This window comes from Ranitomeya imitator, chromosome 6 (assembly GCF_032444005.1).
Source record: "Ranitomeya imitator isolate aRanImi1 chromosome 6, aRanImi1.pri, whole genome shotgun sequence".
Classification (NCBI taxonomy): Eukaryota; Metazoa; Chordata; class Amphibia; order Anura; family Dendrobatidae; genus Ranitomeya; species Ranitomeya imitator.
Window position 1 is genome coordinate 345,312,691 of NC_091287.1, and position 18,211 is coordinate 345,330,901.

The 18,211-nt window shown below is 41.6% G+C and overlaps 1 protein-coding gene and 1 long non-coding RNA gene across 4 annotated transcripts in view; one reads left to right on the top strand and one right to left on the bottom strand.

Annotated features, from left to right (window-relative positions):
- Positions 1 to 18,211, bottom strand: part of ATP9B (ATPase phospholipid transporting 9B (putative)) — a 481,605-nt gene that overhangs the window by 227,293 nt on the left and 236,101 nt on the right. The window lies entirely within an intron of this gene.
- Positions 7,214 to 16,579, top strand: LOC138641408 (uncharacterized). Its single transcript, XR_011313822.1, has 3 exons — positions 7,214 to 7,314; positions 12,862 to 12,887; positions 16,533 to 16,579. It is a non-coding gene; the product is annotated as an uncharacterized lncRNA (long non-coding RNA).

Sequence of the window (18,211 nt, forward strand, 5' to 3'; positions counted from 1 at the left end):
GGCAATATCATGATATGACTTTCAGCTGCATGGACAGGACGACTGGTTTTCATTGAAGGAAACATGAATGCGGCCAAGTACAGAGATATCTTGTATGAAAACCTCTTCCAGAGTGTTCTGCACCTCAGACTTGGCTGAAGGTTCACCTTCCAACAAGACAATGACCTTAAGCACACAGGTAAAATATCAAAGGAGTGGCTTCAAAACAACTCTGTGACCATTCTTGACTGGCCCAGCCAGAGCCCTGACCTAAACCCAATTGAGCATCTCTGGAGAGACCTGAAAATGGCTGTCTACCAATGCTCACCATCCAACCTGACGGAACTGGAGAGGATCGGCAAGGAAGAACAGCAAAGGATCCCCAAATCCAGGTATGAAAACTTGTTAAATCAGCTAGTGGTAGAATCCAACTAATATATCATATGTAGCGATTTGGTTTAAAAAGTAACTTTTAATTATTTATTAAAATCTGCAACTACCATAAACAACAAACAAACATGAAAATTTGTGCAAGGTGGGAAAGACAAACAACAATCAAAATATTGCGGGATGCATCATACGCAGATGGGGTATTATATTATAACTCCCCTTTATCTGCTGTGCTTAGATCCCTAATCACCATACCACCATTAATAATAACCAAATCAGAAATCTAGGTAGCAGAATAGGGGTACGCGTATGTACTTGGACAGAAAATTTTTGATTGGACACTCAAGGCTCAAAATCAAGAAAACCAAACCAGAAAACCTTGTACTTAGCCGATACTAGATAAAACTACATTTTTTATTTCTTCACTTTAAAATACTGAACACACTCACCATACAGACAACCGTGCTTAGCTAAAACATAACCCTCACACTATAAATGTTCTAAATTTCCCTTAGAACATTTATAGTGTGAGGGTTATGTTTTAGCTAAGCACGGTTGTCTGTATGGTGAGTGTGTTCAGTATTTTAAAGTGAAGAAATAAAAAATGTAGTTTTATCTAGTATCGGCTAAGTACAAGGTTTTCTGGTTTGGTTTTCTAAGGGTATGCGTATGTACCATAAGGATCAAATCAGATTGGGATTTAATGATACTAAATCACCCCTAATCTGTTCGATCTCCGCATAAAGGGATGATCTGACACCCATTACTGTGTAAATAAATAAATAAAATATACCCACAGTAGAGAAAGCATCTCAAATAGGTGTAGTTTATACTAGTCCAATGACTCTGTACATCCTCTTAGGGCCCAAAACTCTCCACAGATAAAACCCTTTTTTGAGACCACATCAAATAACAAAGAACTAGGGCCCAAAATAAACAGGGGTTAACAATGTCAAACATATCAATGTAAAGGTGATATCAAATAATAACGCAACTATTTTACAGCTTATGCATATTCAGGAATTACCACCTTCCCCCTTTAGAACCTCAAGGGGATTGACATAATGAAACAAGGAATCCTAGAAAAATTGGAAAGGTCTCACCCGCATAAATGTCACAGGGACATAACCTTCATCTGGATACAGCGGTGGACCACTTCAAAAGACCCCCTCCCGATGCGTTTCGCTTATGCTCTTCATGGGATATAGTGGGGCCAGCATACTAGTGCCATCGTAGAGACGCTGTAACAGTGTGTGGGCTGGCGAGAGTTGTCTGACCTAAATACTCGCGCCCTGCAATCAAATGCTGCCATACCTCTGGTCATTACCGTGCGTCACTTCCGCCCTTGTATCACATGTAAGTTCCGGATGTATAATATGCAGAACGCAAGTACAACATGGAAGTTAAAGAAACTATACCTCTGGGTTCATTGTGGAACGCAGCGATGCTATAGCAACTAAGCGCGGTCCACGGGTACACGCATGCGCAGCGCGCCGCTCTATACTATACCCAAATGGATTGCTTTCCAAAGGAGTTGCTCCTCATTTATAACAGCATATTTGATCAGCTGCTGGGCATTATCATGTTAGAGATCATAAAGAACACCGTCTATAACGGTACCACTTTATTATGCGCAAGTTTCACACCAAGGAAATCACTATATAAGGGATCTAGGACAGAACGCTATAAGACAGGGTTATTCACAAGAAAAAGTAATATCCCAAAGGATTCCTAAAGAAGGAAGAAAGGACCGTCTCTGGATACAGACAATATGGGCAGTGAGACAATTTTTTTTTAGTTATAAGGTAGTCAAACCGTACATGCGCTTTACAGACCGACCCCCCAGGGGCCCTTTTGTGCATACAGAAATAAAAGTCAGGACAAGAGGGGGAGGTGGGCCTACAATTACCCTAGTGCATACTATAGTATCTGCACCCTGCCTAACGCGGAGGTTGGCACTCTAAAACCTTCGCAGTGGGGCCCCCACTCGACGACGGCTATCCCTCTCTACAGTCCCTAAGTAACACTGACCTATAGGAAAGAAGAGAAGGAAAGTTGGTCATTAAGACCCTTTGGATGTACCGTCTGTAACAAAAAAATCCACTTGCATTCTTTTTGTAAGATCATTTGATCCCAATCCCCACCTCTACTTGGGGGCTTCATTCTATCAATACCTACAAACCTGATCTTATTCGAGTTACCCTGATGATATGTTAACATGATTAGACATAGATGTATCCCTCTTGTTGGCAATGCCACGCACGTGTTCCCTAATTCTTTTACAGAATTCTCTTTTTGTTTTAAGGGTCTTAATGACCAACTTTCCTTCAGATTTTAATAAATAATTAAAAGTTACTTTTTAATCCAAATCGCTATACATGAAAACTTGTTGCATCATTCCCAAGACTGATGGCTGCACTAGCTCAAAAGGGTGCTTCAACACAATACTGAGCAAAGGGGCTGAATAATTATGACCATGTGATATTTCAGTTTTTCTTTTTTAATAAATTTGCAAAAATTACTACATTTGTGTTTTGTTCAGTCAAGATGAGGTGCAGAGTGTACCTTAATGAGAAAAAATGAACTTTTTTGAATTTACCAAATGGCTGCAATGAAACAAAGAGTGAAAAATTTAAAAGAGTATGAATACTTTCCGTACCCACTGTACAGTGCCATGTTTTCCCAGCATGTCCTGCATACTCCGAAATGAAAACCTACCTCTCTATTATGTCTGTATACAGTTTGACTGACAGAGGAACAGGATTAAAGAAATAAAGGTCTATCTTATTGCTCTATGATCTGGAAATTTCTCTCCCTCCTGATTCAGGCTAAGTTCATAAGCTTGTTCTTCTCCAGTTTATACTGTGTGGATACTAGAACTGGCATTCTGCAGACATAAATGTCCTACATACACACCCAGATAGGCCAACTCGGCTTAGCACAGGCTTTACAGTAGTCTTAAAAGGAACAGTAGGGAATATCCGAGTCATCACATAGGTCAAGCTTAGGCATACCATAATGCGGAATTCTCACTTGTAGCCCATAGTTACATTTGAAATCACTTTTCCATGTACATGATTAAAGCTGAATTGTTTGCATTTTTTCTTAAAAGGAATGTCAATAGAATTACCTACTCCAAACTTTTTATTTGTGCATCTCTTTCAAAGACAACTCCAGCTATACCTTTACATGGCCAGTCTGTTCCTCCATTAGTGAGTAATAAGCATTTGAATTGATATGCAAATGAGGCTGAAGGACTATGGTAGATCTGAAACCTCTGTCACTCCAGCTCTGTTGCCTGCACAACGCCACCTCCTCCTGCTAGATTGACAGCCTCTATGCAGTGTGACTTCAATATGATCTCAATCAATATGTAACAAAATGCTAGTAGAACAACAGGTTGGGAGTAGATCGTTGCTTTATGAAACTAGAAGAAGCATAGTAAAGCCAGATTTCTACAAGTACAATTAAATGCAAAGTTGAGGTTTGTGACTAGAAGAAAAAGAGAATAACAACAATGGTAAATTATAGAGGTAAGTAAGGGAACCATGGAAAGTCAATTTATATCTGAATGTTGTAGAATAGTCCCATGGGAGGACTATAGAGTAAGCGCTCATTTGATTAATATGGATATTTTAAAATAATCTATTTAAAGTATACCACTCATACAAGAAACTCAATTTATATCTTAGTTTCTATCAAACAATGCGTGCCATCGGCATAAAATCCCTGCCCTATATCAAATACATGCATTATTTTGTATCTGTCCCTCCCCTCTATCTTTGGTATTTTACTTTCCTACTTTCAATGGCCAGGGACCAGCTTGCTTTCTGGTCTGTATCATGTACAGCTCTACTGATAATCTGAGTTATTGTGCATATTACATGCACTGACTGTAATCATTGACATAATGTAGGAAGACACTGACAGTTGATGAGAAGGCCAATAGAACAAGAAGGAAAAAAAGTAAAGCGTCATGCTACGAGGAAATAGTTTTGTCAATGAAGTTAGGCTGGACTAACGTTTAGAGCAGGGCTCCCCAACCTGTAGCTCGGGAGCCACATGTGGCTCGCGGCCCCATGAATTGTGGCTCGCGACTGTGCCAGCTTGATGCATTAGTTCCAGGTCTAGCAAACAGGTATGAAGACCACATCTCAAAATGGTGAATTTTGTGAGTAGCCCTGCACAGAATTGCAGATCTAGATGCACATTTACTGGTCTAAGGGGTTTAGAGATGTTTTAGGTATGGTATTCTGGAGGTTTGTACGACCTGTTAGAGGAGGTGCTCAAAGCTGAATGTGACAGTGTGTTGGGAGAATACTGAATGGTGGTATTGAGGGAACCCCTGGATATCAGTGTACTACTCTGGAGTGATTTTTGTGGAAAAGCTTTGGTTATCAATATACCTCTAATGGGGGCTTTGGTTGACACTACTTTGAAGGGGGTGGGAGCTGGATGTGGCTCGCGACCCTCTCTCAGTGCTGAATGTGGTTCGCGACCCTCTCTCTAAGCTGAATGTGGCTCTCAAGGTCAGAAAGGTTGGGGACCACTGGTTTAGAGCATACACATCAAGTCAAGCCTGTATGTGTTTTATTGGTGCAGCATAGCTGGGAAGGACAGGGTTAAATCCCAGCTATGAAGAGTCTTTATTAGAAGTACCTGTGGGGTTTTGCTAAAAACCAGGAAGTAGGATCATGGAGCTGCAGTCTCCTGAGGAAGTGGCAGTCTGCTGGATGAAGTAGAGTCAAGTGTGCTGCTGGTGAGTGATCAGCCAAAACGTGAGCTGTAGAGAGACACATGTCAGGTTCTCTCTCTGAATGGAGACAGCTCTAAGCAGTCTGTTTGTGAGAGCTGCAGAGAACCATGTGGAAGCTGCAGCCTGTCCAGTGGGAACTGTGCCCAGAGTTGAACACTTCTGTTTGGCGCTGTAAGGTGCTGGAGCTCGGACTGAAAGGTTTGCTCCTGGAGAAAAGACTAATCTATTCGGGTGAGACCACACTGACATATGTGATCATGATTTAATGCACAGGCAGTGTGCAGAAAACCGCAAGTATCACAGATTGCTATGGGCAATAGCCTGAAGCTGGGGCTAGCTCAGCCATGTATGAGTAGCCAGGGTTTGTTTTGCTCCTGGATAAAGCTTATAATTTATGTCTAAGAGTTTGTTTTGATGCTGGGCAACCTGCGGAAAACAATAAAAACTGTATGTGTTTGGACCAAAACTGCATTGTCTGTGTGAACACTAGCTAATGCCTACCATACCAGAGAGCGTGAATCCCTACAGTGAGAAGAGTGAAGAAAGCTGCTGTCCAGTTAGCACCGGTGGAGGCCTATCTACCTAAGAACAAAATAACCAGTCAAGATGAAATCCAACTGACCAATCCTTATCTGATCCTAAAGTGGCCACATGGGGAAAGTTGGCAGGCCTTAACATAATATACCATAGTTGTCAGGACCCTGAAAAATCACTAGGCCAAAATTAGTAGGTTCCTGCTTTGTGCCACCTCACAATCTTTACCTAAATATTGGCCATGTTACATCTACATTGGAATGTCTCTAATCCTATGCAGTTTTCCATTTCATGTTCTTGCAGAATAGGACTAAAGGCAGACGTGACAACTGTAGTGTGGGGGGTCAAGCACACAACGATATTTGAACGGTCTCCTGGCTCGGACATAGCTGTACGGACTTTACAGAAAGGTCAAGGGAGCAGTTGAAAGGACATAGTCTCTGAAAAGCACTGCCCACACACCTGGGAAGAAGAAAATCTAAGTAAATAACAATTGCACAGAATGGCCATTCATGCAGTTTGCAAGCTGCATAAAATATGAGAAGGAACAGATAAAATTACCAAAACACTAACAATCCTCTGTTGTATAAAAAGGGATTATTTTGGGACCTCAGTAAAATCGCACTTCTGTACATTATCCTTGTCTGAGAACACCTGTGACACAGTGACCGCTGCTTCATTCAGAAGGGCACCAGGTTGTCAAGCTGCAACACTATATCTGTCAGTGTAAAAATGCGACCAGGCCAAGACAAAGGTCTGGTGTTCAGTGACAACATACAGTATTTAAGGACATTGCTCAACTCACCCACATGTCATCATTGTCTGGGGGGAATATACTGCTATTAGGAAAAGGCATCACATTGGTCAGGTCAGATTGTTGATCCAGTATGCAATTAGGGTTTTTCAGCTCTTAAAATCCTTAGGGTAGGGGAACAAATATTAGACATATATTAGACCTACTCCCCACGATGAGCTGTGTGTCCTATTCATTGTTTAGCCCCTCCTTGACCAGGAGATCTTCAGTTCCTGCAATTTTGTTTTTTCCTTCCCTTCTTCCAAGAGCTATAACTTTTTGTTATTTTTCGGTCAACACAGGATAACGGCTTAGTTTTTTTTTAAGCTGTTCTTTTGAATGTATTTATTTATTTTATTACAAAGTGCACTGCAAAACCGGAAAACAATCCAAGTGCAGTGAAATAGTGTATAAAGATGTAATTCTACAAGTACTTTGGGGGTTTTTCTTTTCACAGCGCACATTACGCTAGAAAAATTACCTGGAATTATGGCTCCTGGTCAGTGTGATTATAAAGAAAAAGTATATATATATATATATATATATATATATATATATATATATATACACACACACGCATACAGTCATAGATGAAAGTGTTGGCACCTTAGACATTATTCATTGGCAAAAAAGTTGTGTAGATAAAGCTCTTTTTGTTTGCTTTTAATAAAGTGATTTCAGCTAGATCTGTTTTTTTACATTGCAGTCTATGGAAAATGGATCGGGTAAATCGCTATTGTGAGGCAGTAACCGGTGTCATATGTGAGGGTCGCTATGTGTCCCCCAGGATGCGCTCAGAAGCATATTAGATCCGCTCGAGTGTTCACAGCAGGGTGCCTGTGAGTCACAAGGCAGAATAAAAGTAAGTTTGAACCTGGTCAAGCTATTTGATTAAGGAATTGTTCAAGAAAACCAGTTTGGGCTTTTATTTTTTTAAAAGGACTGCAGGAAGGTAGTGGGGCTGGTCCATTTCTTCCAGCCTGGATCTTACAAGCGGCCCATGGCCATTGAGTCTGGGAGAAAGTAAAAAAAAAAAACCTGCGGGAGGGTTTGGGTGTGTCAGTTTTGGTCTTGCAAGCAGACAGAGCAGTTGATGAGCACCCCCTTCATACATGACAGTGTGGACACTCACAGCAACCGGTCCCGGACCGTCTTTTGTTTTCCCGGCTGCGATCCGGAGGATACAGCGTGCTGTGCCCTGTGTGAGTTTTTGCACATTAAACACGCTTCCTTTTGAACTTGCTTGGGTCACTGCCTCATCAGTGCACAGCGTGAAGACTGCTGCACTACACTATCTGCTTTCTTTCATTCGAAACTCTGAAAGTTTTTTCTTTAAAAAGGACAAAAGTTGTCCGCACAACTTTTTTTTGCCAAAGGATTGCAGCTGGATCCATTTTAATGGAGGAGTTCTGGACATGAGAACATGTTGACCACAGACAATTGTTCTCTCCTTATCCGTCCTGGTGCAGACAACAGCGAAAGGGCTGTTACACAAGAAGAGCCAGACAGTGCAGTAAAGGGGCGTCAAAACAGCAGTAGGACCGGAATCTGTTCTTTTGTGCGATAACCAACATTGCCAGAGCCCTACAAAATGACCTTTAATGGGTTCATGTTTCTGACTAAAATGTCCGAAAAACTCCAGGAGGGTGGCACCTTCATGTGACTATGCCATAAATGTACAAGATAGGGCATAAATGACATCTAGAAGCGGATCCTGCCAATGGGTCCGGCCTCCATTCCAAGTACAGGTCCCCATCACACTACGCTTTCAGTAGAGAAGAGGTTGGAATTCCCATACACCTCAATGACGATCGCACATACAGGCTCTAGATATTAAATATTTAGGGTTCGTGGCCACGATCAGAAATTGTTTGCAGTTTTGACGCTGTGTATGTATGCTTTAAAAACGCAGCAGCCACAAGTTACAGCATTATTGGATGGAATTTCTAGAAATCCCTTGTTCACTATGCATGTATGTGCAGCTGTGGATTCCCCGCGGGTTTTCGAGCCGCAGCATGTCAGTTTTTTGGTCTGCAACAGAAATTTCCACAATAGAACGTATTGATGCGGTTAATCAGCATGGTTCAGTGAGCACATGCAGATTTACCTGCGTGATTGGATGCAGCGAAAACGTGTAGTGTCCAAGGCGCTGCTACTTCTTGATAGTGGGAACGTAGCCTGTTGGCACATTTTATGGGTGAGCTATTAACCCATGATAGAAATATGCCTTCAGTGTTCTCTTAGGTTTTTCGAGCAGCATACTATTTTGCAGCACGGCCCACTCATTTGGACATCAATAGTACATTGTAGTAATTTACATATAACTTGCCCACTAATGACCAACAAAACAGGATAAGGTGGGCAACATATTTATTATAATAACTACACTCATCCAATTTAGATTTTTCTTATAGAACACGGTGTAGAGTGATCTGGAACGTTCTGACAGCACGACAATGGAAAGTAAGACCTAAGCGCACATGATGGTGACTACCGAGGAAGCATTTCACTCCAACCTACTTAAACTACTGTACAGCATGCGATAGGGTATCACAACACCGGTAGCGCAGAAAAAATTATTGTGTTAAGATGATTAAATTAACCAGCATGCAAAAGTTTATCAACCCACTTAGCATGTTTATTGCCTGCACCTTGCGAGACGTGAAATTAATTTACATGGATGCTCTGTATTTTATGCTATTGAAGATATTTTATCATCCGTTACACACTTAATGGTTTGTAAGAAATCCCAACAGTTGGGAATTGTGGGAAAAGTTATCCAGATTGACAGATAAAGTGAAAAGGTCTGTATTAATTTCCAAATAAAGAGATGCATGGAGTGGTATTTCACTATGATTATACTCTAAAGTACCAATTACAATGCATCAGAAACTAGAGCAAGTTGACACTCTACAATAAAGCAAATAATTTCCAGTTGGAGGGGCAGAAAATGTTAATATGCAATGTTCAAGACTACAAGAATCTTTGTAAAAGGAAGTAGCTAATAAGGTTTAATGATGCATGTCAGGAAGCCACAGTATGTAGGGAAACACAGCTGGCTTCATTTTGTAAACTATTTGATATACACATCTTTCTAGTTCGCGATTATCAGCTGTGCAAGTGCCACGGGGGACAGTTTAGCCTTCAAATCAGGATATTCTTCTTCTTCTCTAAATTACAAGTAAAATGCATTAATATAATATGGAGCTGTAGGCTACAACCAAGAGCAAAGCTCATCAGATTACAAAAGGGATTGAAGAACTGTTCCATGCAATGAATAGAGCCGCCAAACAACACAAACTAAAATGCAGCCTTGTGGAATATCAACTTTAATATTAGTGTTTGGAGAGTAGTGATTGTGCCTCTGCCCCGCAGGCAGGTAATAACTGTGGTGGTGTGCATGTGGTCCTAGCGTGCAGGCATGGCGATGCTGAGCGGACGTCAGGCTGACACATTAGTGCAGGTGACAGCAGCCATGAAAGGTGGCAGGTCTGGGTCACTACAACCCAACAGACCGTTCCCTTCAATACTACTGTGATTATGTAACCGCTTCAACCAAATCAATTCCTAGTGACTTTTGATAGGTACTAGTATGAACTTCGGGAAAACTTTGACATTTTTTTCTTACCCGCAAAATGGATTTTTTTTAATTTTTTTTATATATATATAACAATAAGAGAATATATTGTTTTTTGTCCAGAATAATTCCTATTGGGACGCTATAATAGGAAATTGCGCTCACTAACCTAAATATTAATTGGTGTTAAAGGAAATTTATCATCATTAAAAATGGTTAAAATTTAAAAGATCTTGTAAAAAATAAAATAAAATAAATAACCATGCAATTTAACTCAAGAACAGATGGATTTTTAGTTTCGGATGTGTAAGTTTCCGGCCGCAGTTGTAGTATTGCAAGTACTGTCCGAATCGCTGGATGCAACCTGCCCCTACTGGCAGCGTCCGGGAGCACACAGTTCGGGCCAGAGGCACAACCAGACTGCTGGAGCGAACTGTCAATCATTAGATCATTAGGAGCACAGTCACTCTGCCTTCCCCTCAACAAGTCAGAAGCTGGAAGGCCGGGAGTGGAGCGATCCTGAAGACAACCCTTCGAGTAACTATAATGGCTCATTCGCACACAGCAGATTAATGAAGAAATGTTTGCTGCTGAAAAATAAGTACCATGTCTCTAAAGTAATTATTCTACAGCAACTACATGGATTTCATTCCGATGAATGAGACATTAGGAAATCTATTTAACAAATCTGCCCTAACACTAAAAAAGATGTGTGACGGCTAATGGAGCCAGTTTTGTCCTTAACCCCTTAACCACCAGGGGTATTTCAGTTTTTGAATTCTGTTTTTGGCTCCCCTTCTTCAAAGAGCCATAACTTTTTTATTTTTAGGTCAATATGGCTTGTTTTTTGTGGGACAAGTTGTACTTTTGAATGACACCATTGGTTTTAACATACCATGTACTGGAAAATGGGAAACAAATTCCAAGTGTGAAGAAAATGCAAAAAAAAAAAAGTGCAATTCCACAGTTGTTTTTTTATTGTTTTTTTTTTTTTTTTTTTTTAACCATGTTCACTAAATGTTAAAACTGACCTGCCATTATGATTCTACAGGTCATTATGAGTTCATAGACACCAAACATGTCTAGGTTATTTTTTATTTGAGTTATGAAAAAAAAATTCCAAAATTTGTTAATGAAAAAACAAAAAAAAAGTGCCATTTTCCGAGATCTGTAGCGTCTCCATTTTTTGTGGTCTGGGGTCAAGTGAGGGCTTATTTTGTGTGTGCCAAGCTGACATTTTTATTTATACTATTTTGGTGCAGAAACGAACTGCTGATCACCCGTTATTGCATTTTATCGAAACGAAGTAGCGACCAAAAAAAAGTAATTCTGGAGTTTTGAATTTTTTTTCTCATTACACCGTTTAGCGATCAGGTTAATTCTTTTTTTTATATTGATAGATCGTGCAATTCTGAACGCGTTGATACCAAATATGTGCACATTTCATTTTTTTATTGTTTTATTTTGAATGGGGTGAAAGGGAGGGGATTTGAACTTTTATATTGACTTTTTAAAAATATTTTTAAAAACATTTTTTTGTGCCGTGTGTAGCAGTAATGTTCACGTGCTATGAGTGCCGACCACGGGGCAGCGTTCATGGCAATCTGGCAATGACAACCATAGAGGGCTGCTGCAAACCTCTGGTCGTCATGCCAACCCATCGTTGACATGTGATCATGTGAGGGGTCACCGATGGGTGGGATTAACGAAGCTCTTCCGGTAAGCACGAGTTAAATGCCGATGTCAGAGATTGACAGCAGCATTTAGCTAGTTAACAGAGGCGGGTGGATCATGATTCCACCCGCGTCTGTTGCAGGCACATGTCAGCTGTATAAATCATCTGTCATGTGCCCAGAAAGGTGCAGGCTACGGAGCTGAGGGGGGGTCCTTATGGAAAGAAGCACGTTCCATTAGTATGTGAAAAGGTAGTGCAGGAATGGAAGAGGGTATATAGGGATCATCATATAGGGATCATCATTTATGGTAACCTTTCCTGTGATAAGGAGATGACCACAGAAGTTATTTCTACGGAACATGAATTGTCACCAAATTATTACACTCAGTGGTGAGAGTGAAAACCGCAAGGTTTTTAAAATATATGTTTAAGAGGATTTAACATATTGTTTGAAAACTGGATTTAAACAATCTGTTATTTTCAGATTATATAGTCCCATGTCCACTACTGGAAGAGCCCCTTGTAAGGCTGCGTTCACACGTTCCGGTTTTTTCGCGGTTTTTTCGTGGTTTTTCCCGATAAAAACGCTATAAAACCGCAAAAAAAAACGCATACAAGAAGCATCCCATCATTTAGAATGAATTCCGCATGTTTTGTGCACATGATGCGTTTTTTTCCGCATAAAAAACGCATCAGGCACAAAATCCGGACATGCTCATTCTTTTTGCGGTTTTTATGCGGATTTCCCATTGCAAAATGCATTGGGAAGTGTCCGGAAAAAACCGCGGAAAAAAACGCGTCAAAAACGCGTCAAAACCGCGGCAAAAAACGCATGCGGATTTCTTCCGGATTTCATGCAGAAAATGTCCGGTTTTTCACAGGAATTTTCTGCATGAATTCCTGAACGTGTGCACTTAGCCTAATAGCTCTAGTCTGCGGGACACAATGTTCTGTTCCTGAAGGTAAGTATGTGTTTGTTTTTTTTGGTCCTACAGACTAAAGTTTTACAGACTGATTTGTTAAGTAGTGTTCAAACCTTTTACCATGTGTACATGTATCTAGGTCTTCAAACATTCTATATTTAGAATGCAGATACAGTCCAACATTTTATGCTCAGATTTTAGAGATATTTACCGCTGTTTTAATTTTTATTTCAGAAATCAATTGTACACATGAAAATACCGTAAGTAACTTTGTAATATATCTTATCAGAGAAATTTGCTAAAAACTTATGGGAACCCATTTTTTAGATCGATGCAGGTGGGACCCACAGCTATCAGATATTTATTGCATATCCTGGGAATATGCCATAAATGTTCCAGATGTGACAACCCCTTTGGCTTCTTACAATTTATGCCAAATTGCCCTTTTTGCAGCCTGTACTAATAATAACAGAGTTTCAGTCTATCATTTTGTGGATATGCCATAAATGTCAAAGATGAAAATAACACTTTAAAAACTTGAAAGAGAACCAGTCACCATGAAAATGAGGTCCAATCATATTACAGAGCTGTGGGAGCAGAGCAGATTGATATATAGTTTTGTGAGAAAAGATTTAGCATCACCTGGGTTTTATTAATTTAAACTTCTGCTCTTTCTGGGATTTATGGTCCAGTGGGCGGTCCTATCAGTGATTGACAGCCTTCTTTGTACAGTGTGCCCATTGGAACATAAATCCCAGAAAGAGCAGATGTATAACACAGGTTATACTGAATAATTTCTCAGAGAACTATGTATCAACCTGTAACAAAATAAAGTAGTACTCTGTAGAGCTATATCATGCAAACATGAAAAATCAGAAATTTGAATTGCACTACTGCTCTAGAAAATAGGAAAAATTGAGAATACTTTGCGCATAAATTCACCAATTCATGGGTACTCGGCAGCCATGATAAGGCGATTCTTGTTGCTGGGACCTATCTTATTGGTACTCCTCTCATGGGCTGATAGCCTACATTTATATGGGAAGGTACGATCCTGCTGTAATTAAAACTGACAGAGGCCGAGGGATGGAGTGCTCAGTCAGAAAGCCTATGTATACAAATATCAAAAGACTGACCATCACTTCCAAACAGAAATCAGGTGTGAACAGGTGCTTACTAAAAGTAGCCATATCCATATATAACCAACAAATAAAGTAGCACTCTATAGCACTATAACATGCTATTTTTTTTTGCTCCAAAATTGACTATCATCATCTATACAGTTTAACCTGCTTAGTGTGAAGTTACGGTGGTTTGAAATTTATAAAAAAAAAACACTCGGCCTACTACGGGTGACCAAATTTTTTTGTTCCAAATATTGATTATTGTCATCCATACCGTTTAACCTGCTTTGTGTGAAATTATGGTAGTTTGAAACTTACAGCTGACCACATTTTTAATAAAAAAAAATAGTTTTAAATAATCAAGAAAACTTGGTTTCAAGAGACCTACCAATTACAAAATGCACAAGGCGTGGGGCAAGGGATGGGGAAGTGAAGTGCTGATGATGGTGCATGCAGATAATGAATACGTAGGGACGGTGCGACTACAAGCAATACGCCCATCCATGACACATGGCTTCCTGTTCTACTTTCCAGGGAGGCATAAACATAATTTCTAAGGCCACACCAGTGCAAACAGGTGGTCAATTGGATAGCACATATTGTTTCCAGCATGCTTGCCAGCACCTCCCAGTTTTCCACATTGTCCAGTCTCACCAGCCATGAGTCTGAATCATTTAATACTCACCCTGATCCTCCTTCCTCCCACCATGTTGAGTTGCAAGAGACTAGTGATCCCACACTAGGACACACTGAGGAACTATTTACATAATAATTTCTTGATTGTAGCCTCTTGCCTAGCATGCTCTAAGAGGGACAGGAGGACATGCTGTTTAGTGATGCACAAAACTTAGAGCAGCCACGGTCAAAAGAAGATGATGGTGGGAAATAACAAATTTTATCTAAGGATGCAGATGATGATGAGAGACAGTTGCTGATAAGTCAGGTTGTTAAGTTACCAAGTCAGGAGGACTAGGGTGTGGCGGTGGAAGATGAGGTCGTGGATGACAAAGTGACTGACCCAACCTGGGAAGCTGGCATGCAGAGCTGAGCTGTAGGGATCGACAGCACCAAAACAGGCAGGAAGATGCAGTGGGGTGACCAGATGGAGAAGGTGAGCAACTGTTCCGCACAGCACTAACACTTGAGAATTTCTCTGTCAAAGAGTTTGGTGTTACCCATTCTGGGAGGTTTTAAGAGAGTTCCGAGACAAACAAAATGGTCATTTACAACCTATGTTATGCCAAGATCAACAGGGGCCTGACCACTAAAAACCTAACTTCCATCAACATGATCAGGCACATGTCACCTAAGCACCCGACTCAGTGGGCTGAACACCTGGGTTCACAATTGATGCCAGCGAGTAACACCACTGCATCTTCCCCTGTGCTAGATGCTTGCCAATGCCCTTGTACATGACACTAGCGCAGATGGCTCCCACTCGGCACATTCTGATGTACCATCATGTTGTTCCAAATCCTTGTCCCAGAACGTCGTTCAAATGTCCATTCCTAGGGCCTTACAATAAAAAAGAAAGTTCCCAGCCCGCAACACACAGGCCCAAACGATAAACGAGCACATTTCCAGGCTGCTTGCCATGGAAATGTTGCCATTTAGGCTTGTATACATGGAGGTACTCGGTCCTCAGTCGCTGTTATTTCTGGCATCCATACCTTGTTCCAACACCAGGAACATCACCCGTGCTCTTACTAGCGCATTTACTCGGATTGTCCACTTAACGACCAACCCGTGGACAATCGCTTGTTGCCAGGGATGCTACATTTCCATTACGGCACACTGGGTGAACATTGTGGAGGCTGGGGCCGAGTCACACCATAGCACAGCGCAAGTGCTACCGACGTTGAGGATTGCTGGCCCTACTTCTATCAGGGTTCCACCACCTCCTACATCAGTTCTTGCAGCCTCTCCTGCTCCTCCTCATCCCCTATATTTGATTTGGTATCACAGAGCAGGTCATTCACATCAGCAGGAAGCTCTGCAACAATGCCTCAGCAAACTGGCAACAGGCTCTTCTGAAGCTAATTTGTCTAGGAGACAAACCACACACCGCGGCACAGTTAATGAAATATGGTCGTGTGTGATAATGGCCGCAACCTAGTGGCGGCTGTGAAGCTTGGCAAGCTCCCAAACCTACCATGCTTGGCCTACGTGCTTCACTTGGTAGTACAGCGGTTTCTGAAACTGTACCCAGATTTGCCAGAGCTTACGGTCAAGGTACGCTGCTTCAAAACACATTTCCACATGTTAGCTGCAGCTGCCACCGCCGTGGCAGTGCTGCAGCAGTGCATACAAGTTCCAGATCACCGACTGGCGTGCGTCATGACGACGTGCTGGGTTTCCACACTGCACATGCTGACAATGTTTTGTGAGCAGCAGAGGTCAGTTGTTGAACACCAGCTCCAATACACCCACTCAGCCTCTACACAACAACTGAAAAATAGCCATGGATGTCTGACATTCTCCAATATTTTGAGGACTTTACACAGATGGTGAGTGACACCATATTCAGCACAACGATCTCGCCTCTGTGCCTACTTAAACAGTTGCTGCTCACAATTAAACATGAAGTTTTGCATGCGGACCAGGTGAAAATGAAGGAAGACATGAGAAAGGAAGATACGACCCAGCCTCATCTCATCCACTTAGCGTGGATTGAGTAAAAATAAGGATGTCAGGTTCTCAGTCTCTTTGCTATATCTGCTGTGATTTTCTGTTTGTGTAACCTGGCTTTTCCGTCGGCCATTTTGCTTTGTCTTGCTGCAGCTACTTTGCCCGGAGTCAGTATGGAGTTTCTAGCTTCTATGTTTCCGCCCTGTTCTCTGCCTCTTGCCTTTTTAAGCAGCCTCATCTGTTCAATCGGTGCTTCTGAATCATGTCTGCAGTCAGCCTGTGACCTGCTCATGGAAGTCTTGGACTTAGTAATCTAGCCATCTCCTACTGTGGATCTCTGGGACACTTGTGGACACTGGAACTCTGCTGCATGCTAAACAACATTTACCAGGGAAGTAACAAAGAGACTCTGAACCTGTTTTGTGCTTAATACAGAACTTAAGGTTTACTCTGGTCTGCTGTGTCGCCCACCATGTCTCCTGCCTCTGTACCTGCAATTATGTAAAACCTGTTTCTATGTGGCACACTTGTATGAAGTAATACAAGCAAGTCCTAACTAAACCTGTGTCTCCTGTGTCTTCCTCGCACCCAAGCACAAGGCTCTAAGTAGACTGTATACAAAACATTAGAAAGGAGGTGGACGCTGAGGAGGAGGAATATGAGTTGGTAGCTAGCGCAACGGAGGCTAGTACCCACAAACGTTTTGCACTGTCTCTCCTACGTGGATGGGCTCAAGAGGGGAATGAGAAAAAAAGGGAAATGTTGACTGTAGGGAGCTTGGCACATATGGCCGACTTTTTATACTGCTGCCTTTCCCGTGACCCTCGCGTTATATTCATCTTGAGCAAAAAAGATTACTGGTTGTTCACTCTCTTAGACCCATGATAAAAAGAAAACCTTGGATCACTCCCTCCTGAGGCAGAGAGGTCTACTAAAATAGTGCTATAGCAGAAGGCAGTTGTGGAAAATATGTTGAAAAAATTCCCAGTCAACACTAGCAGCAGGGGGAAAGCTTCCTTGCCCAACCAAGGAGGAGAGGCGAGGAAGTAAGACACACACTAGGTACAGCACAGTAAGGGGTACACGGTCAAAGACCTGGTCCAATTTAATGACAAACTTCTAGCGTCCAGGCCCTGATGGCCGGGTATTTTTGACAAGGAGGAAAAAGATTTTAAAGTTGTTCAAGCAATACTTGGCAGATGAAACCAGCATACTCCCCAATTCCTCTGCAACATCAGCTATTGGGTTTCCAAGCTGGACACCTGGCATGAGCTGTCCCTTTATGCTTTGGAGATGTTGTGCTGCCCTGCCGCTAGCATCTTGTCTGAGCAGGTTTTTAGTGCTGCAGGGTGTGTCATAACAGACAGGTGTTTTTGCCTGTCATCAGAAAATGCTGACAGGTTCACTGTGATAAAAATGAACAAAGTCTGGATTAGCCCCGACTTTACCACACCATCAGATGACAGGAGCACATAAAGTGATTTTAATGTTCAATATTTGAATGAGGCCCTACAGTTGTTTCCTTCAAGGTTCTATGGATGACTTTGCTTGTAGTTTTTTGGCAGTCGTTGCACTGCGTGCAGTGCCTTTATGAGTGTAGGAGTAGCACAACTACACTTTGTTCACAATATTATTTTACAGTTGGTGCCTTCAATGGGTGTATGGATGACCCTGCTTGTAATTGTGGCAGGCTTTGCCCTGTGTGCATAGGCTTTATGAGTCTAGGAGTACCACTAAATGATTACGTGTATGAAGCCCTCCTTTATGTTTAATACAGGGTGTATCTCATTCTCTCTTCCATCTAATTTTTGGCAGTTCTTGCATTCATAAAT